The sequence below is a fragment of the Anabrus simplex genome, chromosome 3 (assembly GCF_040414725.1).
Source record: "Anabrus simplex isolate iqAnaSimp1 chromosome 3, ASM4041472v1, whole genome shotgun sequence".
NCBI lineage: Eukaryota > Metazoa > Arthropoda > Insecta > Orthoptera > Tettigoniidae > Anabrus > Anabrus simplex.
The window spans coordinates 221,785,587-221,813,051 of NC_090267.1; positions in this window are offsets into that span (position 1 = coordinate 221,785,587).

Genomic DNA, 27,465 nt, shown 5'->3' on the forward strand with positions numbered 1-27,465 from the left:
TATTTAAACGCCAACGGCCGTAGCCGTGTTGAAACACCGGATCCCGTGAGATCTCCAAAGTTCAGCAACATTGGGCGCGGTCAGGAGTTGGATTGGTTGCCACGCGCTGTTGGTGGGGGTAAGGGAATGGAGGAGCGGAAAGGAACTGGCCACCCTACCGCAAGTAAACTCCGGCTCAGGAATACCTCTGCGGAGGTTCGGACCTGCCTTCGGGCAGAACAACCCCTTACCTTATGTTTATTTAAACAATATTGATGATCAGGTGCTGTCTTTCAAACAACATCAGCATGATGAATATCCTATTGATACCCCGATTTTTCAAGATGACAACAGAAAAGTTCATCGGACTGGACGCATATGTGACTGGTTTTAAGAACACTTCGCCCACCTTATTACATCTCGATTAGCCTGAAAAGACATCACCTGACTTGAATCGCATGGAAAATCTGTGGGACATGTCGGAACAGCGGGTAAAACGCCGACATCAGAATCCCCGCAATTTGGTGGAAATGCACTATCAAATCCTCAGCGAATGGCTCCACCTGGATGCGACGTACCTGTGCAACCCTAACCAAATCCAGGCAGTTATCAATTCTACAGCGAAGTTAGACGGTATTAAATGATGCTTATAATGATTTATCCACGGTAATTAAATTTTTGGACCGGTGACCTTACACCAAGTGTGTTGGTGAGATGGAAACCACTAGAGTCAAATTCTACTGGAGACAATCACCAGCTTATCATCCTAGAAATTACAAACTGTCAATCTGGCTCTGTAAGTCAACAAGGAAACTACACCTGTCATCATCTCTGTAGTTCCCCGTGTGGATGAACTTGAGAGAATACATCCTGTTGGCAATGAAGTTAATACTGGTGAAAATAAAAATTCCGGGTTAGTCAAATTATTTTAATCCCGTCGATCCTGAAACAATCCCGATTAACAGTAAAGCAACAAATAGGTTAAACATATAAGAGTGAATGGGAAGGATTCATAAGGTATGAACTCTTCTAGCACAGTGAAACTAGTGCTCCCATTTATCCGTGGTCGCTGAGCAGTGCAGCAAGTAGGAAATGGATGCTCAAAGAGGCTAGCTTTCAGTTCCCTCCGCCTCCACTTTCGTAGTCATGTCATTAATCAAATGATCTTACCTCACTCTTAATATGTATGCCAACCTCTCTTATTCACAGCCCTCTCCAAGGTTAAGAGACGTTGACGATGCCGTATTGTTTTCGGAGAATATTAATTAGAAACGAAGTAATATAATCAGGGTTACCTGAACTCTAAATTCCATACCGTTATACATCTTGAAGCGTTAGGATGAATTTTGTCCTGTGACCAACCGGCGAGCCTTGTCGTCCACAAGTAATGCAGAGAGTTGGCGCGCAATGTGAAACCCGCCGGCGTCTCATGGAAATTCAATTTACTTCCCAGAGTCATAGAAGGAATAATGTCAGCAGAACATAAAAACACGTACAGAAACGTTTAATATGTAACATCCCAACACTATGTTTAACTGAAAAAATACTGCATAGAGACTGCAAATTTCAGTGAGAATGCCGGCGCATCTCAACGGTGTGCGCCAACCCTGAGCATTAATTATGTCCACATATTGTATGGAGTTTTTCAAAAGTCTAAGTCCGACATTGCTTTCACTTGCTTGCTTGCACGCTCCTGACTTATAAAATTCCTGTCCGATCTCTATCGATTTACAACTGTTAAGTTCTTCAGTCTGCCGAAACAAATTTTGAGTAATAAAACTACCTGAAAAAGAAAACATATGGTAACAGTATTACACTTGACAAAGAAACAACTAACTCAGAATAGGAGAACACGCTTCTTTCTTGACAGAACATCATATTCTATCAAAAAATAACACTCAAATATTTAAGAATGTATAAGCATTTCTGATTATCTCTATTTAAATAATGATTCATACAAGGACGAAGAAAATGAAAGGATGTCAGATACGATTGTTGGTCACATATTGAGGTTGGACAACAGCAGATCGACAACATGAGTGTTTAACCAGATTTTCTTTTTGCTAGTTGCTTTACGTCGCACCGACACAGATAGGTCTTATGGCGACGATGGGACAGGAAAGGGCTAGGAGTGGGAAGGAAGCGGCCGTGGCCTTAATTAAGGTACAGCCCCAGCATTTGCCTGGTGTGAAAATGGGAAACCACGGAAAACCATTTTCAGGGCTGCCGATAGTGGGGTTCGAACCTACTATCTCCCGAATACTGGATACTGGCCGCACTTAAGCGACTGCAGCTATAACCAGATTTTCAAGGGCAAGAATAGCAACCAGTGGATCCAAGGAGTAAGCAAAATATATGACAGAGGTTGGAATGACAGACGATATAATATAAGGCAGAACTTTCAGGAGGCTGATACAAAATTTCAAGGGTTTTCAAGAGAAGGAGAAGAGAAATGGTAATACTGGACTCAAGAGAGGAGGAAACAGCAAAGTGAAAGGATGAAGAACTTTCGGAAGATAATAAAAGAAGGGTCAAAATGACTGCACAGAGTTATTTTCCGTGGTCCTAAGACGGTCAAAATCGAAAAAGAAGAAGATAAATGTTCAACTTTAATGCAAGTTACATTTATGATTTTCCAAACCAATATTTTGCAAAACTTAAAAGCTTCCATTCCTATATCTGTACATCTGCTCGCGAGGATTTCGTAAGTTGATAAAAAATAATTGTTCCTTGGTACTGCACTAAGACATTATCTGAAAATCCCTAAAGTATAAAAACTCGCCAAAAAATTCCATTTCATTTATCCCAGGACCACTTTGTAAACCACGTTTGTGGCATTGCCTTTTGGGGCAAAGACGACCAAGCTACTGGCAGAGCTAAATCTGGAATATGCGACATGGAACTCTGCATGTGAGAAACAGTCCTCTTTTAAGTCGAAAATAAGAAAGGGTTTCTTTATTTCTAAAGGAGATTCCAAATACCAATTTTCAGGTCTGTAAAAGTTTAGTTTTTTTTAAGATATAAGCATCCTCATAAAGGGAATTCAAACCCTTCTTCACTTATTTTCGATCTCCATCTTAAGTTGATTTTCCAAAAACAAGAAGTACGTGTTTCTTTATTTTTAAAGGAGATTACAAATACCAGTTTTCACGTCCATAACATGGTAAGTTTATGAGATATATTGTGGATATTCTCATTTTTAAAACTGCCCCACTCCTTGGCTGAGTGGTCAGCGTTGAGGCCTTCGGTTTACAGGGTTCTGGGTTCAATTCCGGGCTGAGTCGGGGAATTAAATAGCGTGTGATTAATTCTTCTGGCTCTGGGACAGGTTGTTTGTGTTTGTCACAACACTCTGCTCTTCATATTCACTCAACACACGACTTTACCAACCACAATAGGATCACGCAATAGTAATCACATCGCTACACATAGGGTGGCGTCAGGAAAGGCATACAGCCGTAAAACAGAGTCAAATCCACATGTACAACATAGTTCACACCCGCGACCCCACAGGTATGGGCAAAGTGGTAGAAGAAGAAGATACTCATTTTAATAATTCATCTGCTTTTTATTCTTGTCATCCCCTTAAGTGAATTTTCCATAAAAAGGGTGTTCATTTATTTTTAAAAGATTCCAAGACCCAATTTTAACGTCTGTAACATCTTCAGTTTTTGAGATATATATATCCTCATATAAAGAATTCAACTCCTTCCTCACTTCTTTTCACCCTCCCCCCCCCCCCCCCATCACCACTTAAGTAGATTTTCTGAAAACAAAAATAACAATTCACCCGCTTTTTAAGTTCTTTTCCTTCCCTTAAGTGGTTTTTCCAAAAAAAAGTGTATTGATTTATTTTTAAAGGAGATTCCAAATACCAATTTTCATGTCTGTTACATGTTGGGTTTTTGTGATATATTTTAGATAATTTCGCTGCTGTAGAATCCTGGAGCTGACGTTGCCATGGTTACGGTAGTTCATTTCTTCATCCGATTCCTGGAGCCGGGGTAGTGTGATGCCAATACCTCCATAACGGTCGGTTTTAGGGCCTTACACTTGTTTTCCAGGCCCATAGGGTTTACCGATTTTTGTTCTTTGCGTCAAGGGGCTTAAATTGAGCTTTGTCTCGTCTTTGTACGACAAATTCGATATTTCGCCTATATTAGCCTATTATTTTATATGCTCCCCCCCCCCCCGTGCTCCCCGCACCAAATTGCTTTGAAAAAATACAGCCCTTGTTCTTCAGGGATAATGAATATTTTACATTAGTAAAATAATTTTTAGATTCGGTCCAGTAGTTCCTGAGATTAGCCATAACATACAAACAAACTTTACCTCTTTATATACAGAGTATAGATAATTACAAAACATAACCTACAACTTCCTCGAAAGGCTCTGTGCACAATATTACTATAGTTCCGTTTCTACGAGTTTCGACTTGACAGTTAACACGAAGTCAGACATTGATGCCAAATTGTTACGAATACAGATAGCTGATTCCCTACGCATAACACGAATGGAAATGTATATACCCGAGTATAAGTTCAGAATTTCTTTGTAGAAAAACGCGTAACTCACATAAGAAGATGAACAATAACACATAACATATTTAGGAACAGGCTATAAAATAAAAAAGAACAATGCTCGAACAGACAAAACGCGAGAAAATGAAAAGAAATCTCTACTCACCATCTGGAAGAGCTCGCGTTGCTGGTAGATTCAATTTCTCCTAAGGAAGGAAAAAATCCTACGAAGGGAATACACCACTCATTTCTGAGTCACCATCGGCAATATCATCGTCTGTTGAGGTTTCACTCTCCTTGCTATATCATCCACCACGTAAACTGCATACTAGGGCTTTTTGTTTCAGAAGGTCCACGTGGCCCCCACCCGTACTTTATGTTATCGCGAACCGAAATATTGTATTCATTCAACCGCTCATTTAACTCAGTATGTCTAGCCGCCAGTGTTGGTGCTTTGTCAAGAATGACCGTGTGAACTGACAAAGACCGCGGAAAGAACTGAGCACAGTACAATACACAGTTGATAGCACGTGGTTACAGTAAATAACAGACCAACAACACTGGTAACCAGAACTATAGTCTAACCCGCTCTATCTGAGCGATAGGGTGCCTGTGATTGGCTGTTCATTAATTCCCTTAGCCTCCGCCAAAAGAGCGCTCAAATGTCAAATCGAAACTCATAAGAACTGAACTATACATATTTTTTCTGCTGATACAGTATTATGTACAGTGACACTCGTAAAAATGTTGATTCCCTTTCAAAACACTGTTAAAATAAACCGTTCAAAAGTAGAAAGAATGAATCTGAAAATTCATCTCCTACATGATATATCCCAACTTCTCCGTGTTCCACATCTTGAGGGGAGTAAGTAGGGAAACGTTACATACGAATGTTCAGAAGTTTCGTAGTTAGTCTATAAACTGTAAGAATGTGTTGCGCGTAAATAGGTGAATATGTATGTTCCTTGGTAAAATAATCAGAAACTACAGTTTATCCTCTATGGAAATGACACTTAAGATGCAACCAACTGGTGGATATAACCACACAAATGCACTTAGTAAGGCAAACTGTTAAAGCAATGATATATCCTTGCTGACAGTTGACGCACAAGAACAGAACAACGATAATCGTTATTCGGCATTCTTAGGATTATGTACTCTGTTAATAAGACTATGCTTTACAGGTTACGTCTCAAAACTCACGAGTCTCAAAACTCACGGGCTATAATTAGTAACAAATAGTATCAAAACTCACGACTACAAATTGGTAGCAAAAGTAAACATTCTAATGAGTCTCAAAATTCACGAATCCGGACAGCAGGTGCTTGCGATGACTGCAGGAGGGATGAGGTGCGCGGTGACTCACGCTGCCCTTTAACCTATGTTTTTTCCACCGACTTAGGGCCGTCACCCTGGTAGCAGATTGCCTATCAGTATTTTATCTAGTCTTTTCTTAAATAATTTAAGAGCCCCTGTGGGCCCTTTATAGTCACTTCTTACGACAGGCAGGGGATACTGTGAATGTTATTCTGCCACCCCAACCCACGGGGGAAAAATAATGGTTAGTGAATGAAAGAGACCGAGGTGTATTATTATCACTATCTTAAAAATTCTTTGCTGTTGTCTTAAAGTTAATATGATGTATTTCTTACCTTTCACATAAATTTATAATAGTGGCATGTGGCCTCCGGGGTGGTCTGGTGCAGGTCTTTAGAGTTGACGCCGTATAGGTGACCTGCACATCTGTGAGGACGAAGCCCTACCGAAGATGAAGTCTAATGCTGAAGACGGTACGAACACTCAGTCCCCGAGCCATAGGAATTAACTAATGAAAGTTAAAATCTCCCACCTGACCGGAAACCGAACTCGAGACCCCTTGGACCACAGGCCAGAATGCTAACTATTTATGCATGCAGCTGGACGACATAAAATTAAAGTAGGTATATTTCCCGCTGCTAGTTAAAAGAAACTGTCAGTTGTTAGTACTGGGGCTTAGATCCATAACGCGGCCAGAAGGCGGCATTTACTTGAATAAGGAATTTTATTTAGAGATATTAGATGTCAAGCCAGTTAATCCACTCATTTAGTTTCAACATTTGGAGATTCATTTGTAAAAAGGCGTATTTCTAATTTTCGTAAGCGTTTATCTATTCAGTTACTTCAGTCGGTTATCTACCAGACACATTTAAACCGAAACAAGTATCCGTGTCGGATCCTATTATTCCGCGCGATATAACTGAATGATATTTCAAACTCATTCTATTATTTTATTTGATTATTCACTGAAATCAGCACACTGCACAGAAACACATCAATTTAAGCCAGGTGCACAGTGCTTAGTAACATTCATTGAAACAATCCCTCGGTTCAGAAAAATTATTTATTCGATTATTTAAATAATCGGATGGAAGTTATTTGATTATTAAAAGTATTCGATTAACTCATCACTAATAGGGTGGACATTTAACCATTCGTGAGTTTTGAGACTGGCCCAGGTAGAGAAACTTGTTCTCACTAATCCTCTTCCTGGAATTCGTGAGTCTTGAGACTCGTGAGTTTTGAAACTCGTGAGTTTTGGGACGACACGGCTTTACACGCTCATGAAATTACGAAGCGATCCTTGTCTTTGCACCTTCTTTGAAGAAAATTAAATTATAGTCGATTAATACAGTTCAAAATAACTTATAGTCCTTTTTATATTCCCTAAATAGTTGTAAAATCTCAAAATATACTCCCTGCCTTCATTAGTAATACGATAAAAATAGTTCTGTGCTTTTCCAATCGACTTTTCACGATGTTCAACGAGGGATCAGCCGAAATTAATATGGATATTCCGCCCAGCATCGAAGCCAGCACCATGACAGCCTAAACGGAGGGTTAGCCTCTACATCAGGCAGGATGTGAGGAATATCATCTTATCAAGCAGCCACAAACATCACCAAACCAGAGGATCGACGTGTTCCTGCGTGCCGTAAATTTGTAGATTTGAGCATTCGTTCAATTTCTTAGCGTTAGGCAATGTAACCACACGACTGAGAATTATCGCAATAATTTTACTAGGAAGCTTCATTCAATGTTTAGTTCTGTATTTATTCTTGAAGATAGCAAGTTTTTGCGTTTTCTTCTCGATGAGTTTTCTACTAGTTGACATGGACAATCATGAGGGTGATAAATGTATTCTTCACTAATTAAACCATAGATTGTGGATATGAGGATATTAATTCCTTAATAATAATGGAATTAAACCTATTTTGTCCAAGCCGTTTAAATATTAGTGAATAAATTATTAAGAGTATGACTAATTTATTTTTTAAATACTAGTTATTCATGGCTATGATTCAGAGTTGAATTTTCTAGAATCTTCGGAATCTTGTGGTCTAACTTAATTCAAGGTCATCATAAATAAACTCGAGTCAAATTTAATGAGAGTATAAGGCCTAATAATAATGAACATAAATTGAAATGCATCGGTAAGGCCAAATACAAAACTAATATGGTTAACCACGTGATTTTGTGTCATATATTGTGAGGCGCGCGCGCGCGCGCGCGCGCGTGTGTGTGTGTGTGTGCGCAGAATTGCGTACGGCATTCGACGTTGATTTAGAATGTTCTTACTATGAGGGTTAATGACATCGTAGAATGATACAGTATTTTGTTGCATGCAATAGTGCGATTGGAAACCACTAATTAGAATTTTGCGCTATACCCTTGAGTATATTGACTTCGTAGAATTGTAAAACGTGAATTGTTGGGATAAAATGAGAGTTACGGCACTTCGCCAGTTAAATTATCCGTGGGTAAATAATAATGCATTCAGATGGACAAGGTCTTATAAGATTTAATGTGGTATGAATTTTATTACGATGATTTATCATGAGTATTTCCTTGCCATGTATGCCATGTGTACACAAAGTCTGCGCAAGTTTAGATCAGGTCACATTCGAATGCTATTTCGTAAAGAATGGCCCTTAAAGCTGTCGGCCGTAAGTCACTGATACAGAATTAGTATACTATAAAATTAGTAGAGACGGATTACACCTCTTTTCAGTAAAGATAACTCAATAATATCGATCACAGTTTTATACCAGTTTATGATAATAATAATAATAATAATAATAATAATAATAATAATAATAATAATAATAATAATAACGATTTGAATTAAACAGAGAAATACAGACGTGTATGCCTTTTATATTTGTAGATTTTGGTATTTGTATGAATTTGTAATTGAATGATGTGGTCGTAGCTAGTTAAATTTATATTGTGCCCTTCTTACTTTCTTTCAGTGTTCGACTTACGTGATTTTGTGTAATTTATGAGTGATTCATCGTTGCATATTTTCATGCAATCAACGTTGTCTTGCCTACTCCGTTAAAAATGGTGAAGCACATATAATATTTTTAGTTGGATTAATTCCATTTTACATGACTGAAAATGCAATGGTCGTATACCATCAATGAATCGAGTTAATTAGCGAGAATTTCCCATAAGGTCATAAAATTTAAAAAATATTGTAAATAATTTTGAAGATCCTTTCAATTTCTCACCAAGAAAAAAGTTATATCATTTAATTGTATCAATCTCAGATATTAATTCAAGTACAGTATTTAAGACTTTTCCTTATTTTTTACAGAATAAACTTGAAGATGTCTCGGTAAGCTGTTATGGGCGAGTCTTTTCCATAATAAATTGAAAATGATTATTAAAATTAAAAATTAAATAGGTACTCAAAATTTTCTGAGGAAAGTTATTCCTCTTAAAACAATAATCACCACCACCACTACTGAAGAAAGTTAGGGAATTTCTACTGGATGTTACCTCATTTGTTTGTTTACGATGGACATGTAAATCTTTTAATCAGATGATATTAAATGAGTCTAGTAGTGATCATTATGCACAATCAGATTTTTTATAATTGCCTACAATTTTAATAAATGTGAGAAGATTAAAGGTTATTCTCTGGATTGTATTAGCCTTATATCCTTCATATATTCCATATGCCATGACAAAACTTCATTTGTGCCAATTTTCATAGAATGGGCACTAACTGTGATTTCTTGTGTCTCACCGCATCAGCTAGCGTAGGTGCTGTTATTACATACGGGCACAATTTGTAAAATGCAATGTCCTGACTGATTGTCAATCACCGCCCAGGCAAAACTATTGGACGAAAAAAAAATGAAATTTTGCGGATACAATTATATTACAGTGTAGGTAATCACACTAAGGAAGGGTTTCAAACAATTACAGGTGGTGGTGTTGGTGGTGGTGGTATTGGTAGTAGTGGTGGTGGTAGTGGTGGTGATTACTGTTTTAAGAGGAAGTGCCCCTAATGAAATGAAATGAGGATAAAATCCTTGAAAACAAAACATTCATTCCTCCGAAACTGTTCATCAGACAAAGTTGAAATTTCATTCTATGAATGCTCCTGTATGTACTAGATGTTAGTAAGCAAAGTTTAGAAAAAGATCAGCCCTTAAGGGTTAACTCTTTACCACCTTGCGTGTGCATATGATCACGACCAGCACCGAGGCAGGGAGAAGAAGTAAGTAAAGTCCATGTTGTACGATCAGATTCCCTATACTGAAAAGGTGTAAATTTTTCTTCGTCTGCATCTAACCCTAGGCCTAAATAACTTCACTTATGCAGACTACTATAGATATAACAATGCCATAGGCTCGAATTCGGATGTGTACACGAGGCTGGCGATGAGCTAAAACTCTGACATTAACTAACAAAAAGATTCACCCTACAATGACAGCAAATATAGATCTTTGCTTTTCAGTAACCATGTCACGATAAAGTCCCATCTGTTTTGTTCTTTTACGATATGCAGAAACGTACAACTATCGCGTCGAAATTTACTTGATATATAAATTGAACCCGGCGTAAGTATTTGTGTTCAAATCAAGCATGTTATGTTATCTGAATGTTTATACCTTATCCATAGCCACAGGACCTCCAGTTTACGTGCAATCCGAATTAAAAGCACACGCTTTTCATTTCATTAAACCCGCCTGTATTGGTCAGGATTCGAACCACTATCATCTTCGTGAGAAGCCCGCGACTATGCCATTTGGCTATCACGCCCCCAACATTTCAAGAATTGTGCTATATCATTAGGAAATTGAAAGCATTTCTTTTGTCAAAAACTCCATAATGAAAGTAGCAAACGTTTGAGTGATGGCAGCAACACCATTCTCCCAAGGCCATTACCTTAGTGAATGGTGTGAAAGTGGGAGTCATAGAATCGATTTGTGCATGCATCCAGTATATTTTTAGAAGGCTGATGAGTAACAGCTGCTTCTGGCTTTGTGAAGAAGGCAACAAGGAAACTAGATCAGTCATCATCTCTCCAGTTCCTCCTGTGGGTGAGAGTAAGAGACGACTAAAAGTAGACCACAGAGTCTTTCGATTTCCGAGCGTGGGTTGGCTTTCACGTAAGTATGGCATGGCTTCCGCCTACTTATGCCAGGTCTTCTCACTTTAATATTTCCTATTCAACCACATTTACTCAAGTCTTGTTCTCCTTGGACCCCGCCGGTATTAGGTTTGCGAGACTTAGGGAGTCGTTCATATTCACGTCCTTCGTGGCCCTTAACTTCTTCTGGATACCTTCATTTCTCGACGGGCCGGACATCTTCCATTTTCCCTCTGATAAGTGTTGAGAGAGAATAGTTGTCCAGATTTTCTTCCTATTAAAACTATAATCATCACCACCATCCTTTTGGCCAACAGCCGTAGCCGTCTTGAAACACCGGATCCCGTGAGATCTCCGAAGTTAAGCAACATTGGGCGTGGTGAGGAGTTGGATGGGTTACCACGCGCTGTTGGTAGGGGGTAAGGGAATGGAGGAGCGGAAAGGAACTGGCCACCCTACCGCACGTAAACTCCGGCTCAGGAACACCTCTGCGTAGGTTCGGACCTGCCTTCTGGCAGAATAACCCTTACCTTACCATCCTTTTGAACACTTTCAGTGATATCTTGCCTATGTATGCCAGCTGATGGTCGATCTGCTCAAAATCCAACCTGACTTGGGGGATCAACGTTTGTTGACATGAGTAGGTATAAAGCTATGGATTTTCCTGTCTCCAAAAATCCACGACTTTGTCCTGGATCGAGCTTACGATATTCAGGACAAGAACGTAGCATGCTAAACACTCAATAACATAGGCACGGCATACTTCTCCCATCATTAATGATATGTTGCAATGAGAAATACAATTAAAAATGTATAAACTTCTGTATGAATATCCTGTTGCTAGAAACCTGAAACAAATCAATTACTGTACTTGTATTTAATTTTCAGTTCGGATACATGACAATATTATGCAATATTATGATTACAAGACATCAAATTTCCTTTACCAATTATGGTTCTCTGTATTCCAGAAACGGAAGTGATGATGAAATGGAAAACCCTTAAGCGATAATTATAGGCAAGAATCCAAGAAGTTCGTAAGCCTTCACAAATCTCGAAACGATCATTTTCGTTTGTTAAAACGCAAATGTGTCTTGTTTGAATAGATGTCATTTTTGAAAGATATCCTTATGACAACACCAATGTTCGTGAACCTACTATCCGTTTCAGATAATGACACGGAAGATATATCTGGAAATTTAAATTAGACTCCTATTTCGAATACTAAGGTTGTACCCAATGAAACTGCGGCAACTACATCTACTACCCCATTGCAAAACACCAATTCTACTGGCCAGTTATCTGTTTCTAGAGGTCGCAGAATGTATCGCAAGCAAAAAAGGAGAAGATGACCCGATTTTAGCCACAGAGAGAGAGAGAGAGAGAGAGAGAGAGAGAGAGAGAGAGAGAGAGAGAGAGTAATTGTCGATTTCGCAAAGCAAGACGGAAATTAAAATTGATGGAGATTACAAGATAATTTGATTTAATTCCATTTCATTCAGAATAAACTGCTGAAAGAATTATGTATAATATGAAAAAATAGAACATAAAATATTATTATCTTATATTCCAAAAATAATTTAATTTCTCCAGTTCCCTTACCTCAGAGTTCCTGCAAGTTTCTCTTCTGGTGAAATGTAATGTTTTCTGCGCCTTATAATATACACTTTATGTCAAGAGGAACTTGAAAAGCCAGAATTATTCAGTCAGCAGTATGTAAAGATTGTTGGTTACAAGGATAAAGTCCAGATAGAGGAGGTGACTAACACTAAAGAAGTTTTAAAATTTGCCTACGATAACAACGGCATTTACAATAAGGTACAAACGTTGAAAACTAGAAAAGCAGTTGAAATTTAAGATTTTTGGGGATATACTAAACACAATGGGTTTGGATATAATACCATATCTGAAGTAAGGATTTGATTATTGTTCGCATGAAGGAGCTATACCAAATGAATGGAGAGTTGGTATAGTAGCCCCTGTGTATAAAGGAAAGGTGAAAATGATAAACATAAAGCTAAAAATTACAGGCCAGTCAGTTTGACATGCATTTCATGTATGCTTTGGAAAGCATTATTCCTGATTATATTAGACATGTTTGCGAAATTGATACCTGGTTCGATGAAAGGCAGTTTGGGTTTAGGAAAGGTTATTCCACTGAAGTTCAGCTCGTAGGATTCCAGCAACATATAGCAGATATCTTTGGTTCAGGAGGTCAAACAGACTGTATCACGATTGACATATGTAAGGCATTTGACAGGGTAGATCATGAGATACTACTGGCAAAAATGAGTGCAACATGACTAGACAAAGATTGACTGAATGGCTGGCTATACAATTTTAGAAAATAGATTTCAGAGAATTAGAGTAGAGAAGATTTATCTGAACCTGTAATAATTAAGTGGGGAATTTCTCAAGGGAGTATTATTGAACTTTTATGTTTTATTATATAAATGATATGAGTATAGGGGTGGAATCAGAGATAAGGCTTTTTGCGAATGATTTCATTCTGTGTAGAGTAATAAATAAGTTACAAAATTGTGAGAAACAGCAAAATGGCCTCGTTAATATTGTAAAATGGGCAATAGGCAATTGTATGATGATAAACGGGGTTAAAAGTCAGATTGTGAGTTTCACACATAGGAAAAGTCCTCTCAGATTTAATTACCGTACTGCGTTGATGGGGTGAAAATTCCTTTTGGGGATAATTGTAAGTGTATATGGTCTAACACCATGGTTATCCGGTTAGAGTTTCGTTGGTCGAAAAATTGTTCATCATCGGAATGTTGGCAGGTACGGTAGGGGAGGTGGTGGTATACATTTCTAATCATTAAATTGCTTGCGGAAAGCATGAATTAAATTCCAAATCTCTCCACAGTGCTCATGTGGTGAAAGGGAATGTTACGCTGTTGATGGTGATTCGTCTGTCGGATGGGGACGTAAAGACTTGAGCAGAACTCTCGGTGCTATTCGACAGGAGTAGGCTATATGCCGGCACCGGGTTCCCCGCTCACCCTTCGTACCATCAAATATCATGCAATTAATTTCGAGGTTGACGTCAGGAAGGACATCCGGCCGTATCAACTCGCTACGAAGATTCATCTCATTTCATACTCCACCTCGTACAGAAACGGAACAAATGGTTGGACATACCATATTATCTACGGTATCATTGAAATGGATCTCTGGTATTTAACAACACTTAGCAATACACTGCCTTATAAATCGATTGAATGCTCGCTTAAGAACTAAAGTGATTAATTACTTTCCTCGAAACCAGAAAGAGCACACTTCAAGTTTAATCCTGTACGATAAAAATTTCCCAGTGTATTTTAGGAACGAAGACCTGAAAAATGGAATTCATCAAACAGGTATTACAACCAAGTATGCGTGTAATGAGACAAACTTTTCAAATCGCCGATTTAAACGAATGGCAGATTTCAGATAAATTCGCAAAATCTTTATCTCTAGAGCCAAAAAGGTAGGACAATAATGGTACAACCAAGAGTAATGATCCTTACGCTAGTCTGAGCGGCAGCAGGTCTATCGCTTCAAGCAGCAATTATAACCGCTGGCATTGTCACAGCAGACACGTAGCGAAGTATGGCTCAGACTGTGTACGACATGTCACCAGCTGTTGGTAATGCGTGCTTTGTTGTGACAACGCCGACGATACCAATGGTTAGTGCAGGTTCTGTACACCTAGAGTATCGTGGTTTGGAACTACTGCCATCAATCAATCACTACTGATCTACATTTAGGGCAGTCGCCCAGGTGGCAGATTTCCTATATGTTGATTTCCTAGCCTTTTCTTACACGATTCAAAGAAATTGGAAAAACATTGAACATCTCCCTTGGTAAGTTATTCCATTCCCTAACACTACCGTTTCTATAAACGAATTTTTTTCCCAATTTGTTCTATTGAATTCAAACTTTATCTTCATATTGTGATCTCTCCAACTTTTAAAGACACCACTTAAATTTATCAGTCTACTAATGTCGTTCTACGCCATCTCTTCACTGACAACTCGGAACATACTGTTTTTTTGTTTTTTGCTAGTTGCTTTACGTCGCACCGACACAGATAGGTCTTATGGCGATGATGGGACAAGAAAAGCCTAGGAGTTGGAACGAAGCGGCCGTGGCATTGATTAAGGTACAGCCTCAGCATTTGCCTGGTGTGAAAATGGGAAACCACGGAAAACCATTATCAGGGCTGCCGACAGTGGGATTCGAACCCAATATCTCCCGGATGCGAGCTCACAGCTGCGAGACACTAACCGCACGGCCAACTCGCCCGGTAAACATACCGCTTGCAGCTAGTCCCCTTCTCCCCAGTCTTCCGAGCCCACACTTCGCAACATTTTTGTAAAGCTACACTTTTTTCAGAAACCACCCAGAACAAATCGAGCTGCTTTTCTTTGGACTTTTTCCAGTTCTCGAATCAAGTTATCCTGGTGAGGCTCCCACACACTGGAACCATACTCTAGTTGGGGTCTTAGCAGAGACTTACATGACCTCTCTTTTACATTCTTACTACATCCCCTAAGCACCCTCACAACCATGTGCAGAGATCTGTACCTTTTATTTACAGTCCCATTTATGTGATTACCCCAATAATGTACTTTCCTTATGTTAACACCTAGGTACTTATGATAAATCCCAGAAGGAACATTCAGCCCATAAACGCAGTAATTAAAACTGAGAGCTGTTTTCCTATTTGTGAAAATTGCAGTCTGACTTTTAACCCCGTTTATCATCATACCGTTGCGTACTGCCCATTTCACAATGTTATCGAGGTCATTTTGCAGTTTCTCATAATATTGTAACTTATTTATTACTCTATACAGAATAAAATCATCCGCAAAAAGCCTTATCTCTGATTTCACTTCTTTACTCATACCATTTTAAAATACAGAGTTCAAAAGAATTAGGGGAACATGTTTTTGAACATATGCGATGTTCCATCAAACAATAGCTCACACCCAGGTATATTACCAACCAAACCTTTATTCTCTACCGTTGAAGTATACAAATGAATATGGATGGGATCGCGTTCATTTTCAGAACAAAAATGGAAATGTATTAATAGGGGCGAAAACAAAGTGATGACAGTCCTCCAGGGTGGATTTTTCTCACAGTTCGAGAGCTTCAGTATGGTGTATGTCTTCCACGAGCATTTGTCACAGCTTGACACCTACGTGGCATGCTCCGTATAAGTCGACGGAGGTCATGTTGCGGTATCAGGTCCCTTTCTTCAATGAGAGAATGTTCGAGGTCTTGCAGAGTATATAGTGAAACAGGACGCCCAGGAACACTTCTGTCAAGCCTATCCCACACATGCTCGATAGGATTAAGGTCGGGACTCACTGCTGGCCATTCCATCTCTTGAATGTCCAGTTCTCGCAAGACAGCTCTGGTGATGCGCGCTTTATGAGTCCTGGCATTGTCATGCATAAGTACGAATTCAGGGCCAACACCGTATGCAGCAACCAACACATGCTGTAGCAGTATCTGCTCGATGTACCCCGCAGCGGTAAGATTACCACGAACGACGCCAAGATCCGTACGGCCATCAATACTGATGCCACCCCACAGCATCACAGAACGTTGTCCGAATCGGTCGCCTTCCTGGACAACATTTAGCATGTACTGCTCCATACACGTTGACGTCCATCACGCTGTGTCAGGGGTATTCTGGACTCGTCTGTGAACAACACAGGTCTCCATTGGCGAAGTTGCCAGTTGACGTGGGTACGGGCAAACAGAATGCGAGCTTCACGATATTGCTGTGTTATACGGGGCGCTTGAACAGTACGTCTGGATCGTAACGACACTTCTCTTAACCGGTTCCTTACTGTCTGGTCAGACACTGTGTCTGCAGTGACCCACCTGAGGTATTATTGCAGTTCTCTGGCAATTGGCGAACAACGCCGCAACGCACAAATGGTAAGATATCGGTCATCCTGTTAGTGTGTATTTCACAGGTATGTTTATAGTGTTATAATTTGCATTGTATTTGCTGTGTGTTTGACTGACTGAAAAGCCTTTGTAACATGTATTGTGGGTTGCTTAAAACTACAGTAGAAGGGGTTGCTGAATCACGCTTTATGTAAACTTTCTCCACCATATTTAATAAGTTCAACAGGAATGTTGTCACTACCTGAAGCTTTATTGTTTTTAAACCTATAATACTTCGGAATACCTCTTGATATGATGGCTCTGTTACCGTATTTGTTCTTATGCTGGAGAACTAGATGGTTTACTAATACAGGTTGTTGCATCTGCACATTTCAGTAAGGAATCGAAGTATTCCTTACAGTAATTTAATAATTGTCCTGATCAGCAATTACATTTCCAGACTTCTCTCCCATAATACTCTGTCTTGGTTGAAATAGTTTTTAATTGTGTTGACAGTTCCATACATCTTGCGGATGTTCCTGTTTCTCTAGTCATCTTGGATTGATTCTATTTGTTGTCTCAGGTAGATTTTTCCCATTCTATGAATTAGTTTCTACATTATTTCTGTTTTCCCTTTTATAGTTCCACAACGTCTATATTCGTATTAGACTGCAGCCAGTTATTACGCCACACTGCAACTTCATTAACTGCATCTTGATATGCCTCGTCGAAACATTTGTTTCCTTACAAGCACCTTTTGGTATAACTTTCATTGTTACTGTAATAATAATAATAATAATAATAATAATAATAATAATAATAATAATAATAATAATAATAATAATAATAATACCGGGCGAGTTGGCCGTGCGCGTAGAGGCGCGCGGCTGTGAGCTTGCATCCGGGAGATAGTAGGTTCGAATCCCACTATCGGCAGCCCTGAAAATGGTTTTCCGTGGTTTCCCATTTTCACACCAGGCAAATGCTGGGGCTGTACCTTAATTAAGGCCACGGCCGCTTCCTTCCAACTCCTAGGCCTTTCCTGTCCCATCGTCGCCATAAGACCTATCTGTGTCGGTGCGACGTAAAGCCCATAGCAAAAAAATAATAATAATAATAATAATAATATCAACTGTGTGACATTTCTAGATCCTAATGGGTGGGTAGGAGATAGGGATCTGTGCTCAGATGGCCTTCACTTAAACCGCATGCTTACGTGTAAGTTAGATAATTTGTTTAGAAGGGTTATAGGGAGGTACATTCTGGGAAACGGGGTGGTTTAGGGAGCGGTACTACGCGCAAGTAAAAGCGACCCATGATGTTCTCCGCGTGGTGGTACTAATCACAAGTAGTTTAATGGTTGCAAAACAATCATCCCTTGGTCGCCCCTTTTATTCGCCTCTTACGATAGGCAGGGGATACCGTGGGCGTATTCTTCGTCTGCGTCCCCCACCCTCAGGGGGTTGTGTGTTTGGTCCGCGAGAGGTATTTTATTTCCCTCAAGTCCGCCGCCAAGCCGGTTAGGACCCCCTGTCCACCACCTGGGACGCGCCACGTGGGAGTATCACCTCTCCCCCTGCTACGCCAGCGTAGTAGGTTCGTGGGGAACCAAATCAGACCAAACCACAATTACTTCTGGAGTCATTCAGGGTGGTGTGATAGGACCCCTCCTCGACACGATTTATGCTCTCGACTTACTGGATCGTATAAATTCGATGACAGTCATTTACAGAGCCGAGAAAAATAATGATAATCTGGTATTATTCCAATTGGATAGTATAGATCTGTGGTGTGATGTCACTAAAATATGTATAAATATTAAGAAGTGTACATATACTGTACAAGATTAAGTAGAGTCAGAGACCGAGCTCGATAGCTGCAGTCGCTTAAGTGCGGCCAGTATCCAGTATTCGGGAGATAGTAGATTCAAACCCCACTGTCGGCAGCCCTGAAAATGGTTTTCCGTGGTTTCCCATTTTCACACCAGGCAAATGCTGGGGCTGTACCTTAATTAAGGCCACGGCCGCTTCCTTCCCACTCCTAGCCCTTTCCTGTCCCATCGTCGCCATAAGACCTATCTGTGTCGGTGCGACGTAAAGCAACTAGCAAAAAAAAAAAAAAAAAAAAAAAAAAGCAGTCAGACAACCACTCCATAATCAACCTACTCTATGTGGAATCCAACTACACAAGAACGTCGTTTATCCGGCCTTCATTAATCCGGTTCTCCGGTTTATCTGGATCGAAAATTAAAAACACTTATTTTTACTTGTACAGAACTTCTCTTACGGCGTCGACTTTTCTTGAATGTCCTTTCCGCCAAGGATAGTTAAGGACAGGAATTGGAAGTAATTCGGCCACGGTCTAGCAAAGGTACCATCTCGGCTTTACCCTGGAATTGTGAATGGGAAACCGTGGAAAACCATTCCCAGAACGGCTGAGCAAATATTCGAACCCACGCTCTTCTGAATGCAACGCACTATTAATTCACTGATGGTGAATTCGAAAATGAAACCAACGCTCGATCAGAAGAAACAATGACTCATGGAGAGGCAAAAATGCAGCTGGGTAAACTGATGGACTATTTAGAATCTTTGATTGAAACCACACCGGCAGAACTGTTGTTAGTAAAACATCTTCGTGAACGTGCTGCGCGCAAACACTATACAAATGTAAAACAGAAAAACTCACCGATTATTTTAGTGCATAAAACAGAGTCGTAAATAAACGAAAAGTGTTCTTATATTTTTGTACAATCGAAGAAAGGTATTACTATACAACTTATGTTAATAGATTATATAACATGTACTGTATTTAGTTTTTAGTTTTTCCGGATTATCCGGATTTTTGATCATCGGGATCAGGTCCGGTCCCATTTAATCCGGATAAACGAGGTTCTTTGTACCGTCTTTCAATTCTGTCAAACTGCTGGATATTTCCATTAGGAGAATCTAAAATAGAATAAGCACGTAGATGAAGTGAGATGTAAGGCATGCAGAGCACTAGGTTTTGTCCGCAGATGTCTCTCCAGAAGATGAAGTAAAGCTCTACGAACAGCATACATTTTCCTGGCAAGACCCTTCCTGCCATCCAATCACAAAGGATAATGAGAAAACTAGAAGGTGTCCAGGGACGAGAGTACGGTGTTTAGAGTGGAAATATGTACGTGTGAAATCGTCTATAAACAAATAAACACATCCCTTTAAACACAGCCAGGTTATTGTTACCAGTGAACTAATTATGCAAACAAATAGACGTAGCCTTCCTTAAGAAATCTCTGACAGACAACATACATCTCTTCCCTTTCCATTGCCGGCAGCTTAATTAGCGCTCTGTTAAGAGAGACCAAGGAGTTACTCTTGTAACCCCTTCGCCAGAACAATCTCATGTTTAAATGGATTTTACGCACGGTCTATTCGGCCATGGAATCCTTTACCATCTGAAGTAAAACTGCTTTCTCTTCCTCACTTTCTCCAGGCAGTAAAGAAAATGTATATGTATATATAAACCCATATGTGATGTATGTAACTTGTATAAGTATTTCAAAAATGATGTTTGCAAGTACAGTCGAATGTGGGCGAATTGTATGCATGCGCATGTAGGAGCGGTTTTGCATGAGGATGAGGTCGGAAGAGTGCGTATACAGGGGTACGAGTGAGGGTATGAATGACTGGGACTTTTTACTCTTAATATTTAATAGCATGAACCAAGATAATTATTATTAAAAGCACGGTGTTTAGAGTGGAAATATGTACGTGTGAAATCGTCTATAGCCTATATCTGTAATTCTTCAGCAGATTTTATGTAAACATAAATATGGGGATGAACGCACTTTCGTTATGTGGGGCTTTCCCTTTCTTCATTTACTGAACCCTTGAACCTACCGTCCCATCGTCGGTCGTCTGCCTCGGCTGTTTAGGTAGAACAATATTGATTTTTAGATCTTGGAGTCGTGTAGGATTCTTTTCAGTAACTTCATTGACCGATCGATAGGGTTTAGAGGGGAGCATAACTATTTCAAATAAAGATAAAAAATGTGCTTACTAAAATTTATTGAACGAAATCACGACAACATATTTACTGAATTTAAAAAAAAAAAAAGGGAAAATAGAATGTTTCACAAAATGTCACATTGCATAACATGGACGGCGAAAGTATCTTGAAATTATTTACATTAGTGTCTTCCCAAGTTAAAAGAGAAAACGCAATGTGACTGCAAAACCAGAAAAAGGAACAGAAAACCTAAACATCGGGCAACATTGACCCAAACGTTAACTGAGAGTTAACCCACATAATCCGTGGAAAATCTGATCTTCAACAAGTATAATTCCAGATTAACATTTAATTAAGGTCGATCGAACCATATTAACTAGCAGTTGCTCTGAATAGGTTGCGAATTATTATTTAAAAGTGCGGTGTTTAATACCAGTTAATAGCAATTATCAAAATCTGAAATAAAAATCACACCATGTGTTGTCATCTCGTAAAACCCTTAAGTTATAGATAAATTCCGATGCCGAAATATGGAACCCCAAAACAGATGCTCAGAATGAACCAACAATACTTTATCCGAGAGGATCATACGTTACATCATCCTGAAGGAACAAAAGTGAGAAATGCAGGGAAACATTAAACTCACTATGCGTTTTAGAAGAAACGCCAAACACTATAAAAGTGATAAATCACTCGAAAGGTCTTCGTAGTAAACAAACTTCCAGGTTATGAAACAGTTACGTCATTAAATTAGTTGACGTACAAGTCTACAATATGACAAATAACCAAAATGAAATCTTTCCAATTCAACATACCTACAACTACAATTACAAATCTGTCTACCTACACTTGTCCCCTTAAACTACACTACAAGTGATCAGTAGACCAACGTCTCACCTAAGTAATGTAAATAATGTAAAATAAAATAAACAGCTGACGAATAGAAACCACATTCGTAGTGAAAATTCCTCAACACAGAAAACCAACTGAACGTCAACACACTACACTATCATAACATACCGTATACCCGAATAATAAATCTCGAAGTAAAAGAGAAACAATGTACAGAAAAATTGAAAGTACATCGAGCTTGAACGCACGCGGCTAAGTAGTAGGGAGCAGACTTCATTAGCCAACCTTCCACGTCGGACAACCCTTACATTTAAGCCAATACTGTTGCAACGATATAATGAAAGCCCTTTCCAGCTAGTAAAATCATGCCGAAACGTGGCCTAAATAGTACCTGCTAATATCTTCCATAGCTGCATCCACAACTGCAAACAGTATCCTCTTTCAAGTCGATTCATGAATATGCCTACCATATGACTTGGCTATATACAAACGGCGCCTGACCCTATCATTGAGCCAGCGCTGGAGTATCTACAACCGGGCGAGTTGGCCGTGCGGTTAGGGGCGCGCGGCTGTGAGCTTGCATCCGGGTGATAGTGGGTTGGAATCCCACTGTTGGCAGTCCTGAAGATGGATTTCCGTGATTTCCCATTTTCATACCAGGAAAATGCTGGAGCTGTAACTTAAGGCCACGCCACTTCCTTCCAACTCCTAGGCCTTTCCTATCCCATCGTCACCATAAAAACTATCTGTGACGGTGCAACGTAAAGCCACTAGCTAAAAGATAAAAGAGTATCTACACATTCTTAACGGTAATCATGTATACGCGCCACGCGAACCTATCGAACCTACACTGTGGTATCCGCATACTACTAACATCAATCATGTATACGTGGCAACGCGAACCTATCGTTGAACCAACAATGAGGTATCTGCGTACTACTAACAGTAATCATGTACATGCGGCATCTCGAACCTATCGTTTAGCCAACATTATGGTATCCGCATACTACTAACAGTAATCATGTACATGCGGCATCCCGAACCTATCGTTGAGCCAACACTATGGTATCCGTATACTAATAACAGTAATCATGTACACGCGCCAACGCGAACCTAACGTTGAACCTACACTGTAGTATCCGATTACTACTAACAGTAATCATGTACATGCGGCATCCCGAACCTAACGTTGAACCTCCACTATGTTATCCGCATACTACTGACAGTAATCATGTACACGCGGCAACGCGAACCTATCGTTGAGCCAACACTATGGTATCCGCATACTACTAACAGTAATCATGTACATGCGGCATCCCGAACCTAACGTTGAAACTACACTATGGTATCCATATACTAATAACAGTAATCATGTACACGCGCCAACGCGAACCTAACGTTGAACCTACACTGTAGTATCCGATTACCACTAACAGTAATCATGTACATGCGGCATCCCGAACCTAACGTTGAACCTCCACTATGTTATCCGCATACTACTAACAGTAATCATGTACATGCGGCATCCCGAACCTATCGTTTAGCCAACACTATGGTATCTGCACATCACTGAAACTGCCGGACGAAATCGAAAATTTAACACAATGTCCGGATATTTCAATGTAATTCTCACTGAAATTCAAACACATGAAGTAAAATACGCTACAGAAATAAACTCGAATTTGGAATACTATTAACTATGTCCATAAATAACGGGTCTGAATAGTTCAATCTGTCACTCATTAAAATTCAAACACATGAAGTGAAGTTCCCTAAATAAAAGTAAACTCAAATCTCGGCTGATATTACATCATATAACTGAAAAGAATAATCACAACCACCACGATATTCGCGGCATGGTCTAGAGTGTTAGGCGCCAAATAATCTGCAATGTCAGCACTCCAAATATGTATCATTGTAAACTATCCAGTGAAGTAAACTCTCATCAGTACACGCAGGGTAAACTTTCAATCTGATAAACTCATTCTCTCACCCGCAATGTTTCCAATTCACGATGTTTTTCACTTCATAAAGATACAAAATAAAATTCAATTTCCAATAATCAAGTATTACCTCGACCGTGTGTAAGAAACTTGTTTGTTCGTTAGGTCGGTTATAACAGAATGCACTTCGCTGGAATCAAATAGAATCGTCAATTTGATTTAACTGACGTTATCTACAATCTTACGTAAAACAATAATCATGGGAGAATATTACTTGTACTTAAAATATGCGTTACAACGCTCTCACTTGAATTTGACAACCCTTACATTTTTCAATCGCTCTATTTAACATAATTCAGGATCGCTACAGGATGTCGCTTCTCTTATACAGCCTGTCTCGGAAATATTACACATCAACGTATGCTGCACACCCTGTCACATAAATTCCCCTCCATCAAACTACAGGGCAGTTCCACTTCGGCATCCTGCTTAGAATTTCCCGCTCATAAAATACAGGGCTTACTCTGCCTCAAACTTTCTTCCTAACTATTCTCATAAGTATTTTATTCCTCATTTCGATCCTTTTCTTCTTGCCTGATCAAATTTTAAGTACAAGCTATCAAATAATTAAACAACTTCATAATGATCTAAAAGTGGCTTCTCTAAACTTTTTCAGACCTCAGGAGAAAAATAGCATGCCATGATTCTATCTCTCCAGTACACGGTGTCACAAAATTAAATTTTCAAATGCCAAAATAATCTCACTTCACTGGATTTCGATATGAAACTCTAAACCTCGCTCACACAAGTGCTGAATGCATTATTATTATTATTATTATTATTATTATTATTATTATTATTATTATTATTATTTATTATTATTATTATTATTATTATCATTATTTGACTTTATTACGCTTATAATTTTTATCTTCACTTTATCATTATTACAACTTTTACTGGCGTGAACATATTCAACTGATTTTTATTGTAATATTTAATTTTACATTTTAAGAAATTTAACACTGTTTTACGCCTCGCGGCGACAGAAATGATCGACATTCACACCTACAATGTTTCCTGGAACTTTCTGTCGACATGACACAAAATCATCATCGTAACATACTTAATTCTACACACGCCACCTATAAAACGCGGTGTCATGACTTACTAATTTAAAAGGACAAGCATTTACATGTCTAACTACAAAGACATAATATTGGAATTAGACAGACCTGTAATATTGTTGATTGGTGTGGCGTCATTTTGGCTGCATTTAGCAAGCCAGCAACCTCCGACTTAGTGCCTCTCAATGAGAGGTGGCATTCTTTACTTAAACACTAACTTATCAATTACACTGGCTCAGCACTTTTCTTGATGTGACACAAATTAATTTTCTGGAGTCTGAACTAACATACTAACAGATTTTATTATGCACATAACACAAAATGGACCACACCGCTCCGTTCTAGACCGATCAACTGATGGAAATCGTGGAAAGCTCCTACCCCTTGCCAGGTGTTTGCCAAGTGTAGCACACGAAACCAACCGTTCTCCGCTACAGATTGTCAAAGGAACCGTGTTAATAATTTAAAAGAACTATCTGGGACTTGGCTGTCTCCCCCGCAGAAATTCACGAATTCTATGGTATGTCCACCTACCGAGATGAATGTCGTAAATAAAATGTCTTAAAATCAAAGTTGTCTCTATTCCTCCTTAATACTTTATACATTTTCTACATCTCAAACCAACTGAATTTTAAGATTTCCGAGTTTATCTTCCAACATTTCAAATTTTTGAAAGTTCTCTTCTTGGTGTCGACTATCGCAGGTTCACCCTCTCGGACCGATGAATGCTGATTGCTCCTCTCGTGATGAGATGTGGTATTTACATTCAATCTAGGGATGCGGTACAACGCGTTCCCTGCTATTGTGCAATCATCTGATCTTGTAATCACCAGACCGATTTTTCTGAAACTCACACCAGTGTTTCCGCCTATTTTCTCGATCACAATGGTGTTGTTCGTTGATTTCTCCTGCTTCTTTACGGACGTAATTTATTAATTCTCTGGGTGACTTTCTCGCGTATTCTGACTGGATGTCCTTGCCTCATGCCATTCCTACTCTGCCAATAGACAGGCGAACTTCTCGCAGGACACAATTAAATATATTCCTCCCTGTGAAGTCAGCTTCATTAAATGATTCCAAAATTCTTAATTACTTCCTCGCTAATGACATCACCGAAATCTCTCCCAATAGGGTTATTTGCCAAAAATTTACTATTAATATTCCGAGGTCTTCCGAAATGTTTCGCCCTTGCTCGATATTTTGGGTCGCCTCCTGCCGTGACTAACAAGCACGGAATATCAAGATAAGCTATTTACAAAAATGGATGCACGTTTTTCCCTCTCGCAGCTGGCCCTACGCAGCCTAGCGGCGGTCCTTGTGCAATGTAGAAATATAGACCCAGTATCACCCCAAGAGTGTATATGTACACTTTAAGGAAACTAAATAAATAAATGAATTATTAATAATGATAATCAGTACTCACGAGGGGAGCATGATTAGATCAGTGGCTTAGTTGCTGGCTACCCACCCAGAAGGCCTAGGTTCTAATTTCGGTCGATCTTGGGACGAGATTTTCATCTCAAGAATCACGTGGCATGGGGAAGGGCATGCGGTCTTAGAAAACCCCAGCCAAATCTAAAATTAGCCTGGGTGGCACCAGCAACCCCATAAATAACTGTGATAAGCTGAGGAAAGTTTAATCAGTACTCACGTGTACGGTATAGTTTTCCATTTAACTGAGAGATAAACTATCCATAAGGTAGTATCAGACGCAATGCGTTATTATTGTTTTAAAAATCAAAACGCAAATAACTGCTATGCATAGAACATTTTCGGATAGACAAACTCTCTGATGGAGCCGGTAAGAGGAAGATAGCTTTATACAGAGTGTAACTAGTAAGGTTTAGGACACATTTTTCAAACGTAGTAGAAGAAAATATTTAATATGGACATGGGTCTGGAAAAGTTTTATTTCCATGTTAGAACTCCTTTTACATAACTCTACATAGTACTTTTACAACGGAAAACACGCAGGAATAGAACATACAATCGATCCACATGAAACTCCTTCTTACATGAAATGTTCAATATGCCTTCCGTTAACATTGACACATCCATCAGACCGCCGTCGCATTGAAACCCGGATAATTCAAGCAAGAGTAGCTATTTGATCTTTAAATGGGATCTTTTGGAAACGGCACATATTCATACTAACGCAAAGATATGCTGCTGCGTGTTATGGTTGAAAACGCTCGGAGTGTTGGCCACTGAATGAGAGACTGAGTTTGTGGAAATGGACGTGTTGCGGCGCAGCATGAGAGCTACCAGCTTGGAAATGAATATACAACAATAGATATGGATGTGGAAGAACCGAATACGGATAGGATTGATGCTCGAGCCCTGAGACGGCATGGATATGTCCGACGGAGGAGAAACAGCGACGGCCACAGTGTTTGCTCAATTGGTCTCCACTAGGGAGAAGATGTCGAGGGAGAACACGGGCAACTTGGAGGGGAACAAAAGCTATAGCCAGGGAAATGAGAGGTCTATACCAAGAAAACTGGCAGGATAGGAATATGTGGCATCTAAGAACAGGCAACTGTTACAAAGAGGAAAACGTCTGCAGAGTAAACAAAACAAAAACACAACAATAAAAATAATATATATTATCGTTAGACCCTGTTACCACTGTCGGCAGCCCTGAAAATGGTTTTCCGTGGTTTCTCATTTTCACACCAGGCAATTAATTAAGGCTACGGCCGCTTCCTTCCAACTCTTAGGCCTTTCCT